The sequence below is a fragment of the Orbicella faveolata genome, unplaced genomic scaffold, assembly GCF_042242905.1.
Source record: "Orbicella faveolata isolate gen_17 unplaced genomic scaffold, um_ofav_v1 contig_1, whole genome shotgun sequence".
Taxonomy (NCBI): domain Eukaryota; kingdom Metazoa; phylum Cnidaria; class Anthozoa; order Scleractinia; family Merulinidae; genus Orbicella; species Orbicella faveolata.
This window is the reverse complement of record NW_028301536.1, coordinates 12,948,459-12,962,960: the sequence shown is the minus strand read 5'-3', so window position 1 is coordinate 12,962,960 and position 14,502 is coordinate 12,948,459. Positions and strand designations below refer to the sequence as shown.

General features: G+C 39.2%; 1 pseudogene; it reads left to right on the top strand.

Annotated features, from left to right (window-relative positions):
- The first annotated feature begins 4,984 nt into the window (after positions 1–4,984).
- Positions 4,985–7,509, top strand: LOC149118141 (uncharacterized; annotated as a pseudogene).
- The last annotated feature ends 6,993 nt before the right edge of the window (positions 7,510–14,502 follow it).

Below are 14,502 nucleotides of genomic sequence, written 5' to 3'. Positions count from 1 at the left end.
TAACTCCGTGCGGCTTTGTTTTATCTTGCCGAAGAGCGCTAGTAATATAACTTGCGCACGCGCTGATAGGGTAACTTCCAATATATATCGGGCAAACTTCCGGTTTCTTTAAATGCTAAAGGAAACGCGGTTTTTTATTAAATCCAGCCTTTTTCGACCAATTTCGATTAAAGCCAACGTTGGCAACATAGCTATGCATTTCTTTTTCGAAATCATGCTTTTTTCAGAAAATTACGAGTTTTTCAATATTTTGAAATGCTTTCAAAATCTGACCTTTTAGAAATGAAACAAAATCGATGCATAGCGTAATGAGGATTTAAATTAAAATATTAAACCAATGAAAAAAATCCCGAGAAAGTAATTTGCCTGGGAGCCTTTGCATTTTTTCTGTATTAGTCACATGACCATGGGCGTGGCCTGATGACGTCATCACTAGTGTTGCTGATCAAGAAAAAGTTAAAACACATGAAATAACTCTGAGGTAACTAAAAATGACGAGGTTATATGAGAATGAATTTTTCCTAGCAACGGCTCGAAAAGATCGGTTAATGGGCCCTTAAGGCAATTTTGCAGTCCTATTTTTGATCTTGAGAATATGACTAAATCGTCTGCATATAAAAGTGAATTTAATTTTGCGCTGTTTGGTAGGACAAAGCGATCAGATAGAATTTTTTCAAAAGAGAATGGTATGTCATTAATAAAGAGGTTGTACAGTAACGGGCTCAAAATATAACTTTGGCGTACCCCTCTTGCGTATGGAAAGGGCCGTGTTTGATTTTGGCCAATTTTTATGGAACATGTAGAGTTTTAATACGAACTCTTTATTAAAGTGAAAAAACAGCCACCGACATTAATTCCTAATGACTTAAATAAAAGTCCGTCGTGCCAAACTGAGTAGGAAGCTTTTTTGAAGTCGACAAATCAAGCGTAGATTTTTTCGTTGTGGTGATGCACATATTTATCTACTAGAGTTCTCAATGTAAGAACATGGTCTGCTGTTCGACTTTTGGGTAGAAAACTAATCTGGGAATTCTCTTATTGTCTAGAATGTTAAAGAGAATTGGCATGCTCAAGCAGTCGCTGATTTAAAATAGAACAAAGTAACTTTCCTGCCAAACAGCTTGAGACACAAATTCCTCGGTAGCTTGATGGTTAATTTCTTCCTTCTGATTTATATATTGGTGTAATAAGACCGCGACACCAAGTACTTGCATTATACCTGAAGAAAGCATTGAGTTGAAGAATTTAAGATACGCGGCCATCAATCTTTTGAAGACTAGTTTTGATCATTTCGTTTTTTTATTTTGTCCGAGAACGGAGATTTGTTACTTTGCAATCTTTTAGCGGCTATAAAAATTTCATTTTCAGTGATCAAGTAGTCTAAAGAGGGAAACTGCCCTTTATGATGCTCCAGAAGTTTTAGATCATTCTTTATTGACTGCTAAATAGGATTTAAAGGACTTTTCGAGTGAAGTGAACGAAAGTATGTCAACCAGTTGTCCTCTGAGATTGATGGAATGTCGTCTTTATCTTTTCGCGAACCACACAAGCAACAAGCAACACAATATGGTATCGAATTATAAGGGTTTATATGGGATTTTTTACAAGATATTCATGGAGGTAGTTAAAAGTGAAAAATCTCAATAAAAATAGCTTACCTTATTCCATACGTGTGTTGTTTGCTCCTGGTGTGGTTATTTGACCGATTTAACTTGATTTAAGCGACTTTTTTTAATTTCGGTTTTCCCTTCATAAAGAGACGACAAGGAGAAACACCTTAGTCGGGACAGCCTGCCAGTCAAAAATCCTAGACGAAAATGTACCCACGGCCACAAATCCACCGCAGAATTCAAGCGCAAAAGTTGATCTTTCATTTCAATTCTCTCGCCACACAATCGCAGCCCTGCGAGCGACGCCAGGCGGCTCTTCGTGTCTCCAGTGAAACGATAAAACGATGGAAGAGCTCCGTGTCCGTTTGATCCGCGACACAACGACCGTTGAAATCGGCTTTGTAACCTCGTCATGTTGGCAAACCAAGACTCGCGGGGGTCATGGTAGGTTTTCACGCTTATGCACCTTTGAGTTACGTGGTCCTCGCCTCACAATTTAACTTCATCTCCCCATAATTCGTTAAGAATTCTCCCGAGCAAAACAGAGCTCAATTTGCCGCCGGCATTTTTTTTCTCTTCGTATGCACCGGACAAAATTTGCTGGCTTCCATTACAGTTTCCTCACAATATTCGTAATTCCACAACACCCTAAGAGAAGCAAATTTAGTTCATCAGCTCGGGAATATTTTATACAAACAAATCAAAAAACGTGAAAACTTACCATGACTTCCACTTCAAAAATGATTGTATCTCCTCAGATTCTACGGAGCTTTCGCCGTTGATGTTACGTTTCTTTAGTTTTGAAGCCATTTTGCAAAAGCGTTCTGTGCGATTTTTATTTTGAATTGTAAATTCGACCTGAAGGGACCCCCGGTGTTACAAGAAGTTTGGTTGACAAATTGCGGTCTAGTACCCCCGCGGGTCTTGGTTTGCCAACATGACGAGGTTACAAAGCCGATTTCAACGGTCGTTGTGTCGCGGATCAATGGTTCAATGGCATGTCAACAACCTCGGCAGCCCCCCGCTAAGAAATGTAGAGCAACAAGTGACCTCATCACTTTCCGAGGTTGAAACTGACTCGCAAAGTGATGTAGTAGATCGAGTTGTCGGGTCAAGCCCGAGTAGTTGAAGTAACGAATCGTCACCGGAGACTGATTTTATACCAGAACCCCGCGCGGAAACATTACCGCCGTCAAAATATGGACGAAAGCGGGCACGGGTCGAGAGAGACAATTATGTTAGTGGGGACAAGATAGTTTTTTGATATAACATTTCGACACCTGTAAACAATTTAGATTAATCTCGACTGGTAGCCTTGCTTGTATATACAATTTTTAGATTTCTATACAATTCGTGTGTTTCTTAAAAAATAAGAGTCAACTAAGCGACATGGAGTAATTTTTTCCCTGCCAAAAAAAAACTGTGACCCTCCCCCGGTTGCGAATAAAACGGGTTTGACCCTCCCCAATTTGTAAAAAGTTTACTTATGACCCTCCCCTTCGAAGCCCCGGCCCACCCCCCACCCCCTCCCCAATTAAAAACGTACCATCCCTCAGGAAACTTTGTAGTTGCCTCTGTATTAAAAGATGAAAGTTCAGAGATAAATTCGTCTGTTGGGGTGGTCAATGCCAGATCGTTAGTGCCAGTGTGAATAACGAGAAGTTGCGGAGAATCACTCAAGTCATTATGGATAATGGCCCTTGCTTTCGCGATTGTGGGGCATCTGAAGTATTCAATGTTTTTATTTGATGGGAATATCTTTGTTTCTTTCAAGATACCTTTTTATTAGATTCCTATTATAATATTGGAAATATAGTCTTAACTTAAAGTTTCTGAAAAAATGAAAAACATTCCAGCGCCGAGAAAGGAAAAGAAACTATCGAAAACAGTAAAAAAAAGTCTGCCATTTGAATGTGCTGTATATGTTGCTTTTTTACTGCTCCAATAATTGATAAAACGAATCATTTCCGTTGAACACACTGGGGATAAAAACCCCTTTGAGCGCTCATTTTAGCATAACTTCAAATATACTTGACATACCATTATCAAACTTGGCAAGTGGATAGAGGACACAAGTCCACATTTTTTGACAAAAAAAGTGGCAGAAAAATTCAGATGATGACGTCATTGTCGATGACGTCAAACCATACTCTTGATTTAAAGTTTAAAGTTTTTAACGCTTTCAAAAGAGGGCAATGAGAGAAGTTGAAAACTGAAAACCGTTTTTTAATATCTGAAATATTAAAGGAGATATGACAATTTGAACTTCAAGAAATGCTCATTCAGTAAAGCAGTGATCCCCCCCCCCCCCGGGATAAAATTTTCGAAATGAAAGTTCTTTTTCGTGTTTGCAACTCCACTTATATTGCAGGCTGATTGCTTGTGATGAAAAGTACGGGTATAGGCTAAAAAAATCCAAATTAAGGTCATTCGTGCGTTTATAAGCAACCAAAAACTATTGTGTGACGTCACAAAAAGTTACGTCATCGATTATTTAAGAGAATAAATTATCGTTCTAAAGGCGAAAACGAAAAATCTAAAACGATACGATTGTTAGGTACACCAAGATCTTCATTTTATCGAATTCGTAGCATTTTTCAGTGAAAACTGAAGGAAGTAAACCAAGAGGGTTGAATTTAAGGAAATAGCATAGTTCCGGCGGGACACTGAAATTAATTTAAATTGTTATAATTCATAAAATACTTGTCATATTGAGAAACGGTTTTCAGTACATTGTTCTCCTAGTCGTGCTCTATCATTTGATGTGGTTTATAGTATGAAACTATAAACGTCATATATCACGTGTTGTTGACGTCATTAATTATGACGTCAGAATTTTTACATTTTCTCAGTTTTTTCCGACTAAAATGATCGAGAGAGTAATCCAAGGATATAAGCAAAGTTTAACGAAAAACAAAGCAAAATTGGTGTACTTGCACCTGTTTAGCGCTGGGAGGGGGTTAAATCCCCAGTGTGCAGATTGATGTCTTGAAAGACAATGCTGCTTTCCGTAACGCTGTCAATTTGGCCACCAACATAACATGTGAGCCGCATAATTATCATATGAGTTTAACTGGTATTGAACGATTAAGGGAATTGCCACTAAGTATGAAATCGCCACTTCTCACTTGATGTTGCGAGTTCCTTCTTTTGAATTTCTAGACGGAATCCAGCAATATTCTTTAGTTTACAGCCAGAAAAATTAGGTACATGTTCAAAAGCCTTAGAAGAAACTGTCAAAAAATGAAATTTAGTACAAGACTGAGTCAGCACTAGCACCTCGTGGATTTGATTACAAGCATGCTCAGCGTATACGAAAACAAGCCGTCAGTTTTATCATGCTATGCAGGCCTTAATGGTACTAGTGCTTGTTTTTTTTTTTTGCAGTTATGGAAGACCAAGACGAAATGTACGACTCGCTAATGGACGGAAACGCAATGGATGTGGTGATGGAAGACATTTTTATCGGAATTGAGTCCAAGAAGACCAAAGACAAGTCACAACAGATGTCCATTACAACGTTCATTGGACGTAACCGTGGTTACGGCGTGGCGTATAGCGAGGACTTGTTTATGAAGGGGATCTCGGACTGTTTGTCACAGTTGATCAAGTTCCGTTATGATGATGCGCTGAATATCACAAGGAATTACATTAAAGCTAGCACGGTATAGTAGGACACGTAATAATCCGAATTTGTCTGGATTTGAGTTACAAATTAGCAAAGTTATAAAGTTCAGATTGACCAACTGACTGACTGACTGACTGACTGACAGACTCACTCACTTACTCACTCACTCACTCTCTGACGGACTCACTGACTGACTGACTGACTGACTGAATGACTGACTAACTGACTGACTGGTTGACTGACTGTCTGACTGTCTGACTGTCTGACTGACTGACTGACTGACGGACGGCCGACGGACGGACGGGCGGAGTGACTGGCTGGTCAGCTGACCGACCGACCGACCGATCCACCGACCGAACAACCTACCGGCCGACCGACTTGCGGTCAGGTTTTGAGTCTCTTTTTATTGGTCACGTCAAATCAGTCAGCTCAGCAAGAAGATAATTTGCCACAGCCGTTTTACCCCAGGGTCTTGCAACAGATAGACTAGCTAGGATTATTACAAGCTAAACCATGTTGAAGTCTTACTTATTGCTAGATACAAAGTTTTTCCCTTAGGCGTTATTTGCTCCCCCTGAATATACAATTCTATTCTGTTGCAATGGATTTCAACTGAATGTCCAATCATGGATACTTGGTCGAATATACTGTGTGTGCATTGTCACGCAATAAAAAATAAAATCAAAAACCATTCAGTGGATAAAGTCAAGAAATTGCGATATTATAGACGATAAATAAAGAAGACAGTTCTCCAAGTTTAAGGTGTGTGCGTTGTCCCAAAGTTGTTCCGCGCAAAATTATGGAGCCTACTATAGAGGACCTCCTTAGTCCTCCAATATGGCGGCCGGAAAATAGTGTAAACATCTGAAACTCACTTTGGCTATCTAGACAACTGATTATCTGAACCGAACCAACAAACACTTACACAAGCTCTTTTCCTAATACTTTAACTCCTAAAATGGCTGAAAATCACGAGATAAGTGTATATTTTTCGACAAAGGCGGTCTTAGCTTCATGTCACGCACCGCCATAACTCCGAAATCGAAAATGCGCTGGTTTCCAAACGAAGCATGCTATTGAGCTGGAAAGTTGTGAACAGATATAAATTTAGTACCTCTTATGTCTGATGAGGATAAAGCCTTTAGGGGCCCTTTAGTTTTGGATTTGAGGATTTGATGACGTCACGTGCACACACTCTATAACTGAGTTTGCTTTGGTTTTAAGATGAAATATTTTATAGTTTATTCCTAACCGTCTTTGGCGTCAAGTCCAAGACAATGCGCTGTACTTGTACGACAATACATAATGAAAACCAGAATTCAATCTACTTAACATTTTTCCCGCAATTGGTGCTGGATGAAAGTTTCTTGACCAGTAAATTTGGCTCAAAATGCTGCTTTTGATTTTTGTGATGAGCCTGAGTGAATAGTTTGCATTTGGTTTTGTGAGAGGTCCTTGGAGTTGTGGAATTAATCTCTTCTCCAGCCACCAAAAGGTACTGACTAAACATAACAACGTGTTTATTCAGAACCAAAACTTTTAGCACTGGCCAGCGGCCTTCTCTAAGGGAAAAGGTACTTTCCGTTGTGATCAACCTTTTAGGTCAAAACATATAAAGGCCTCTGAATAGTGTAGAACCATTAAATCTCACGTTTGTGGAAACCTCTCCTTCTTATATTGTTTTGGATTCAGGCAGCTGAAGGACGTAACGCCCTTTCTCAAAATGAACGTGACCCCATCAAAGTGTTCGACACGGAGTCGCCAGACGAGTGTTCTTGGCATGTGTTATAGCACTGTCTATATTCTTGATTTCTTTTTTTTTTTTTTTTTGCCTTGTTGGTTGTGGTATGGGCGTCTTACGCTTCTTAACCAAGTATCTCAACAGAGAGAAGTTGGACATCAGCGCTGCTCGCAGTAATTCCGGTGAGTTAAAACTTATGAATGGGACCTCGCCTTACGGCCACCCCGTAAATACAGCCACCTCGGTTTTAAGGCCACTTTATTCTGACCTGGACAAAAGTACAGTCAGTCAGTTTTTATTTAGAGAATCCCTTTAACATGGCCACTCCGTTAAAGCGGCCAGACTTTTGCGGTCCGTTGGTTACCGGATTAACGGGGTTCCACTGTAACTAAATGACACTCGAAGTCATCTCCCTCAACAATTTTCTCTTCTTGTATTTTTACAGTGATGGGATAACAACAAGTTGAAATGACTTCGGCTTCCATTTCTAGAGAAGGTAATTAGCACAAACGCACCAAAAGCTGAATGACCAGGACCAACAGAGGATAACTTTTAAAGGAGTTAACCAGGTCTTATTCTTAAGGTAATCCCTCTCACCGTTAACTTCAGAACGCGGGAATCTTAGGATGGTATAAAAGAATCGAATCCTGTGATTGCACTAACGTGAAAGCCCAAGCAGCTTTCGTCGTATTTACATCCTCCGTGAAAACATTGTCCGCAGGAGGACTGGATACCTTATCTAAAAATAATTTGATGGGGATGACCTTGGGAGTAAGGACTATATGGAAGATTAACTTTCTTACTCTTTATCCTCTCTTGCTTGGCTCCATGCTCCTTATGAATGCCTGCTATAATAGCATTCATATAATACGACCGTAAAATATATTATTTACTAAAGGCAAAGTGTGTTGCGTGGATAACTACAATCAAGTCCAATCAAATTTTGATTGAATCCTGCATTGATGTTAAAGTATCCCTGAATATTAGGTCTCATGATCACAACTCCGAGACTTAAATTGGACGTAAGTATAACCAATCTACCCTTCAAAAGATTAAAGGGAGACGGTCACTTCCTTTGAGATAAAGTTTTTCCTGAGCATTTTACTTAAAGATACCCTTTTCCTCCGTGTTGTCTTCATACTGGGCAATGGACGGTTTTCTTAAAAATAGAAAGCTTAAGCAACGATAAAGTTTCGTAAAAAAACAAAAATTTTGTGCTTAATTTTGGAGTCTCGCAGTTGTCCAAGCTAGATGTATTATATTCAATGTATATATCGGTACAAAAATCAGCTCCAGGTGAAGTGATGCGTAAGTAGAGCATCTAAATCCGTTGTAATTCACGTTTTTGCTTTGCGGAGGATATTGTTCCGATTATTAAACCTTTTGTTTGGCGACGTTTTCGTCGGCGTTTCCGCCGTTTTTGTTGAGTAAGGGAGAGGAGTTACAATGATTGAGTTGAACTCGTTGTAGACACCTTAGACCTTTGATACCTTAGACAATACCTTGGAGTTGTGCAAGAATCACGAGACAGTCAGTCGATTTCATTACAATAGAAAGTAGGATTGTGTAATTGTCACACCCTATTCAGTAAAAGTACATAGCCTCGTTTTCCTGGAGCACAAGAGGGTAAAAGAGCGATGCTAGCTGTGACTCGCCCTCTTAGTCTGTAACGCTAAATCTTGAAGTCGTTCAAGTAATCAACCCGCCTCCGCCCCTTGCTCCCCCGATAGCCTTTCTACTTATATGTACTTTTATTATGCTGCCTTTTTCGTGGCCCTCACCTTTACTAGAGCTTAAATTACTTTTAAATCGACTTTATATACTTTATGAATGATTATTATGTTATGATGTAGTTAATTATTAGTTAGTAATTAATCAATTAAAAGCGGCCACGACACATGGCCAAATTATTATCCCAGCAGGTTGCTGTCGTTATTTTAAGCGCTCTAGCAAACAGAGCTCGACTGTTGGCTTAAACCAGTCCTGTAGTCAATATGATTGAAAACCATTCGATGGAAGGGGGCATAAATTGCTCTCATGAGCGTCTCACGTAAAACGTATCACTTGCCTGCCCACGCTTACAGAACGAGGTATATAGAGCATGGTTTCTGTGGTATTTTTTGTTTTGTCTGCAAGCGTAGTTTTATTTTGTCTGCACAATATAATTTGCTACTTTTCTTGCTCACGTTGTAACGCTCAATTGACTATAGTGGTACGTTGCAACTTCACCAGTTGTACATCGTGTGACTCGTACGAGTTGACAGGGTCCCTTACTTAATTAATGAGTGCAGTTTCACTAGTTGCACGACTTGTACGACTCGCACAAGTTGACAGGGTCCCTTACTGTCTAGGTGAATTTTGCGGTTTTGTAATGTACGTGGTAATCCTCCCTTAACTTGCCTGGATTTCTAGAAAGATTATTAAATGTATTTATATTTTGCGGCATGAAAGCTCCCAACCTTCAACCGTCCCTTCCCTTAATTATGCCTTTCGCTGTGGCGACAGTCCCAGGCCTTTTCGTGGTTTCCCGAGTGGAAGGTAAAGATAAAGTCTGTATGCCAGCCAAATGGTCCACCAGATCTGTAGGAGTATTTTCTACTCCCCCCTGGATGGGATTCTAGCCCATCGCAGCCGGGATTACCCCCAGCATTAAATTCGCCGGTAGCCATTAAAGGTGGCTGAACACAGTTTTTGTTGCCCTTGTTTCAGTCATCTTTTTCTCTAAAACCCTTGATCCTTTGGTCGCCAAAAATGGAAACAAGCGTGTTAAGGTGGTCTTATACCTAAAAAAATTTTTTTTTTTTTTTTGCAAAACAACTCTGTGGAACAGTTTTGGTATCACGTGAAAGGACTTTGCACTCTGACTTCAAAAATGAGCTTTTCCAGGTCACGTGCCACGATAGTTAATGAATAACTAGCTCCTAAGTGTTAAAAAGTGATGTTCATTATAAACACGATAACGTAATAATGAATGGTTCGAGAAGTCTGGAATTAAGTTCATCCTGTTCATAAGCAAGTTGTCCAGGAGACAAACCTCAGAAAACAGTGTTTTGAGGGTTTTTTTCACATGAAATGTTGAAAAAGTATACTAATATTAACTAATATTAACTATATTAACTAAATAACAGGGAAAAATTTCATAAATTGCAAATTTTGGAGGTTTAAGACCTAGATAATTGTGTCCTTCACCAATGTTGAAAATTTGACAGCATTCAGTTAAAACCCAGTGGAGATATCGTGTGCGAGATATTGATGATCCGTCTATTTGGTCATTTGGAGAAAAAAGGCTTTAAAGTCTTACTTCGGTCTCCGAGAGCCCAAATTAGCCCTGTGAACTAGGGGGGGGGGGGGGGAGGTTAGGGGTAGGGGAAGGGGTATATTTAAAGGTTTTACATAAATGTTTCATTGAACACCCGAATACACACCAGTCATAGAAATGTTAACCAAGTATAAGGAGCGTATAAGATGGTAGAAGAAACAATGTTCAGGACCATGATGCAAAATTCTCATAACTACACATCTTTAAAGCGTTTGTGTAAAGTATCATTAAAATGTACTGAATTGAATCCATTTTGTGAGTACTTCTAGACTGTAAACAATGGTTGCTATGGGTGTTGCTATGTTGAAATATAGCTAGAAGTGTTCAGATTTCTTTATTTAAACGTAAATTCAGGAGTAATTAGAGGAAAATCGTTTCAAAATGCGATTTACAAATGGACAGGGATTTTGAATCTTCATGTTCCAAAACAATGGTTTTTTAGAGAAAAATTTATATCTGAGAGTATAAGACCCCCTTAACAACACAAACTTTAGTTTTTTGAAAGTTAAGCTGACCTATGTGCCGTTGCCATGGCAACACGAATAAATACAAACAGGCCTTTAAAATGGGTTTGTTTATTTGCAGAAAATCTAGACATTAGATTTTCTATATTATTTGCACGCAGCAAGCTTGTAACGATTCTCACAAGTTGACATTATTTTAATAATAGTTTAACAGAGAGTTCCTAAATTATTTCTTGTAGGAGGTTAACTGGAATGTATCTAGAATTTCCTCGGTTAAATTTCAAATTTGAATTTTTTTCAATACTCCAGTTACTTAATTCCTAAAGTATTTTCGTGCTAAATTTCGTGAAATTCTAATGAGTTCTTGTCGAGAAATAGCCGTATTTCTGAGAAATCTATTTCGCATTTAATTGCAATTTTTTGACTTACTAAAATGAACAATGATAGGGCAGATGGCCAATGCTATAGCTTTGCTTGGATTTAACGATCTTGGACGTTCGGTGACCCCTATTTTTCTACGTTTGGCAAAAAAATGAAGAAAATCTATCGATTAGAAGTTTGAATTTTTGCAAAATGAACCATCGAATTCCGTTTTCTTGAGCTCTTCGTTTATCTGTGCGGCAGTTTCAAATGCCTTTTGAAGGGTTAAGTTTTGTGAACACGTAGGCAACATCTGGAATTATTAACGCAACGGATTCACTTATACAAAACGTTACTAGGATAGTTTGTCTCCGGTGATTCTTCTTTCATATTTTAAGCTAAAAATCCTTGAGATCATGCTGATTTACGCGGGCCAATTTCTCCAGATCAGGGCAGTTTTCCACACGCTTTATCTCAAAATCTGTCGACTAGAAAATTTTCGCGCGAACGTCCTTAACTGGGTTCTTTCGGTAACAGTGAAAAATCTGAAAATTGCATAGTTCTTTGCATCGTTACGTTTTCTTACATACCCTTCGTTAAAAGACTAAAACCATCAATACACCGCGCTCAATCATAAGGAAAAATTGCACAGATAGTGTGGGAATTGACCAATTAAAATGATCGCTGTATCGACTAGGCCTTGGCAGATTGTGCTAGCATAATTTTTGGCATAATTGGAGCAAAAAAGCAAAATTTTTTAAACGAGCACTGCCACGGCATAATTAGAAAATTTTAGCACTTTTTGGAGCATAAATTCATAAAATTTAGTAAATATGGTGTATTTTCTACAGAAATAAATTAAATTTAGGTAGTATGTCCTTTCAATGCGTGTTTTAGCTACGCCAACAGTAGTATTGACTTTGTTCTGACATGCTTAGTTGCTAGGCAGCTAATTTGGACAGCTGACGGCCGAGACAAACTGCCATAAAAGACAAATAAATTTACAACAACAGTTTATTTGAAAAACATCATAATTTGGTGTCGTTATTGCGCGCCTCTATGTACGGAATTTACGTCATTTTATGAGCATAATTTCGGAAATCAGGAGCATAATTTGGGAATTCTGGCATAATTTTGACATTATTTGGCAAAATTTCGAGCACTGCTAGTAGCATAATATGCCACTTTTAGGAGCACAATCCGCCAAGGCCTAGTATCGACGCCATGTTTGTTTTTTGTAATCCTTGTGCGCGCGCTGAATCGCATTATCAAGAGCGCGCGTGAAAATTGTGTTCGGCCACTTTACTGCTGGTGGAGAGAGGCACTGTGAGAGTGAAGTTTCTTGCCCAAGAACACATCACAATGTCCCCGGCCAGGTCTCGAACCCGGACTCCTCGATCCGGAGTCAAACGTACTAACCATGAGGCATCGCACCCGAGTGGAAGACTGGGTTCAATCACGTGACCAAACATGAACCTGGCTCGCCCCAGGCTGCCCAGTTAACAAAACACATTTTAAGATTCCTTGCTGCTTTTCCTTAACAAATTCGTAATCATTTTGCTGCACATCGTACAGCAACAAAAGTAGAGACTTGAATAGATAATTTATTTAAGTTACCTTGACTGCGATGCTACAAGGATGAATAAATAAAGTAATTTCAACTGAGTAATTTTTTTTCGAGCGCACCTGTCAATGTACATTGTATAGAGGAGGAAGTGTTGACGAATAAACTTAGTTGGATGACGATATCAAGCTCGCTCTGAACGTAAAGCTGCTCTCTTTGGGCTCGTCACGAAGAAGGTGAGGAGTTTGCCACATTATAAAATCCGGTTATCCTGCTTTGGTTCAAGTTTGTTTTTGGATTCAGTTCCTCCTCGTGCCTCGCTATTTAGCTATTTATATTTCAGGTGGGTGAGGAACATTAATTAAATATTAAAATGACGCCGTATGCAAATTCTTCTATAAAAGCCACATTTTGCGCAATGGTTGAAGGTCGAGGAAGTATGAAGGTAGCTTATGTTTAAAGCTTTGAAAAACCTCGGTGACGCACGGTACAATGTCACAAATGTTTGGCGCATTTCACTTAAAGTTGACTCTATCTTGTGTAATGTTCACAGAAACTCTGCTATTAGAATTTCGATGTCATGGCAACGGGTAAACATACGTCCACCGAGGTCACCAAAGACTAAGTTAACAGGCGGAATTTAAAATTTCTTCAACTGAATTCACCGAAGACTACGTTGATTAATAGGAGGAATTGTATTTTGGGAAAAATCCCTCTGAAAATGAAAATATGAATTGAAAATAAAAATAAACATGAAAGTATAACCTGTCATCAAAAACAACACTGATTGAAGAATTGTTTGTATAATAAGGGAATCGTTGAGAATAAGCAACTTGATTACGAAAGTACAATATATTTTTTTACTATTTGGCAAACATTTACCACAGTTATTTTATAAAAGCAATAGACCTCACTTTCTATGGGTTTATAGGGGTAATAACCCACTTGGGATGTTGGGAGAACACGAGAAAAGCTTGTAAATCACTCGCCTAACGGCTCGTGATTTACAAGGTTTTCTCGTGTTCTCCCAACATTCCGCGTGGGTTATTACCCCTAGAAACCCTTAAAAAGGTGGTCTACTGCTTACATGAACTGTCACCAACGCGTTCTACCCCCGTCTGTTCTACAAGGTTCTTGTTCGCTAACGCAGTATTTCCTTCCTCACTGGCGTGGTAACAACTCGTAATATCTGCTGAGAAGTCATGGGATCGGGACAGAGCCAACAGCCTAAGACTTCCCCCTTAGTAAGTGCGTAGGGTTGTTGGAAAAGTTAATATTCGCTCGTCACGCGGGAAGGTACCTATGGCAAACCAACAGCGTCCACTCTTACCTCAGTCTACTTTTAAGTGCACCTTACCCTCTAAACTTTTTTCGCTAAAATGAAACTACGAAAACTACTGAAAAAAGACTCGGACGAAGCGAAGATGGCGAGCGCGGTTTTATCTGCTCCGCTTATTCCTGCTTAAAACCGTGCTTGGCGATGATAAATAACCTTGAACCATTAACAGTGAAGTGACTGTAGAAACCACAAACACTCCTACCAAAAAAGATAATCCAAAGAACAATGTCAGATCAGAACGAAGCTCGCAAACCGATGACAAAGAACAACAACCAGACGAGGTCAAGCTGTGCTTCGACAAATTCAAACATGTCGAGGACAAATTGGACAAAGTCCTTCTCATACTTTCCGAGTTCGACCACCTTAAAGCAAGAGTTTCGAATTCGAAGAAAAAAAACAGAGCACGAGAAATATCTTCATTTCATGCGGGAAAACATAGATGAGTTAAAAGCCAAAGTTGAGTCGAGACGCAAACAA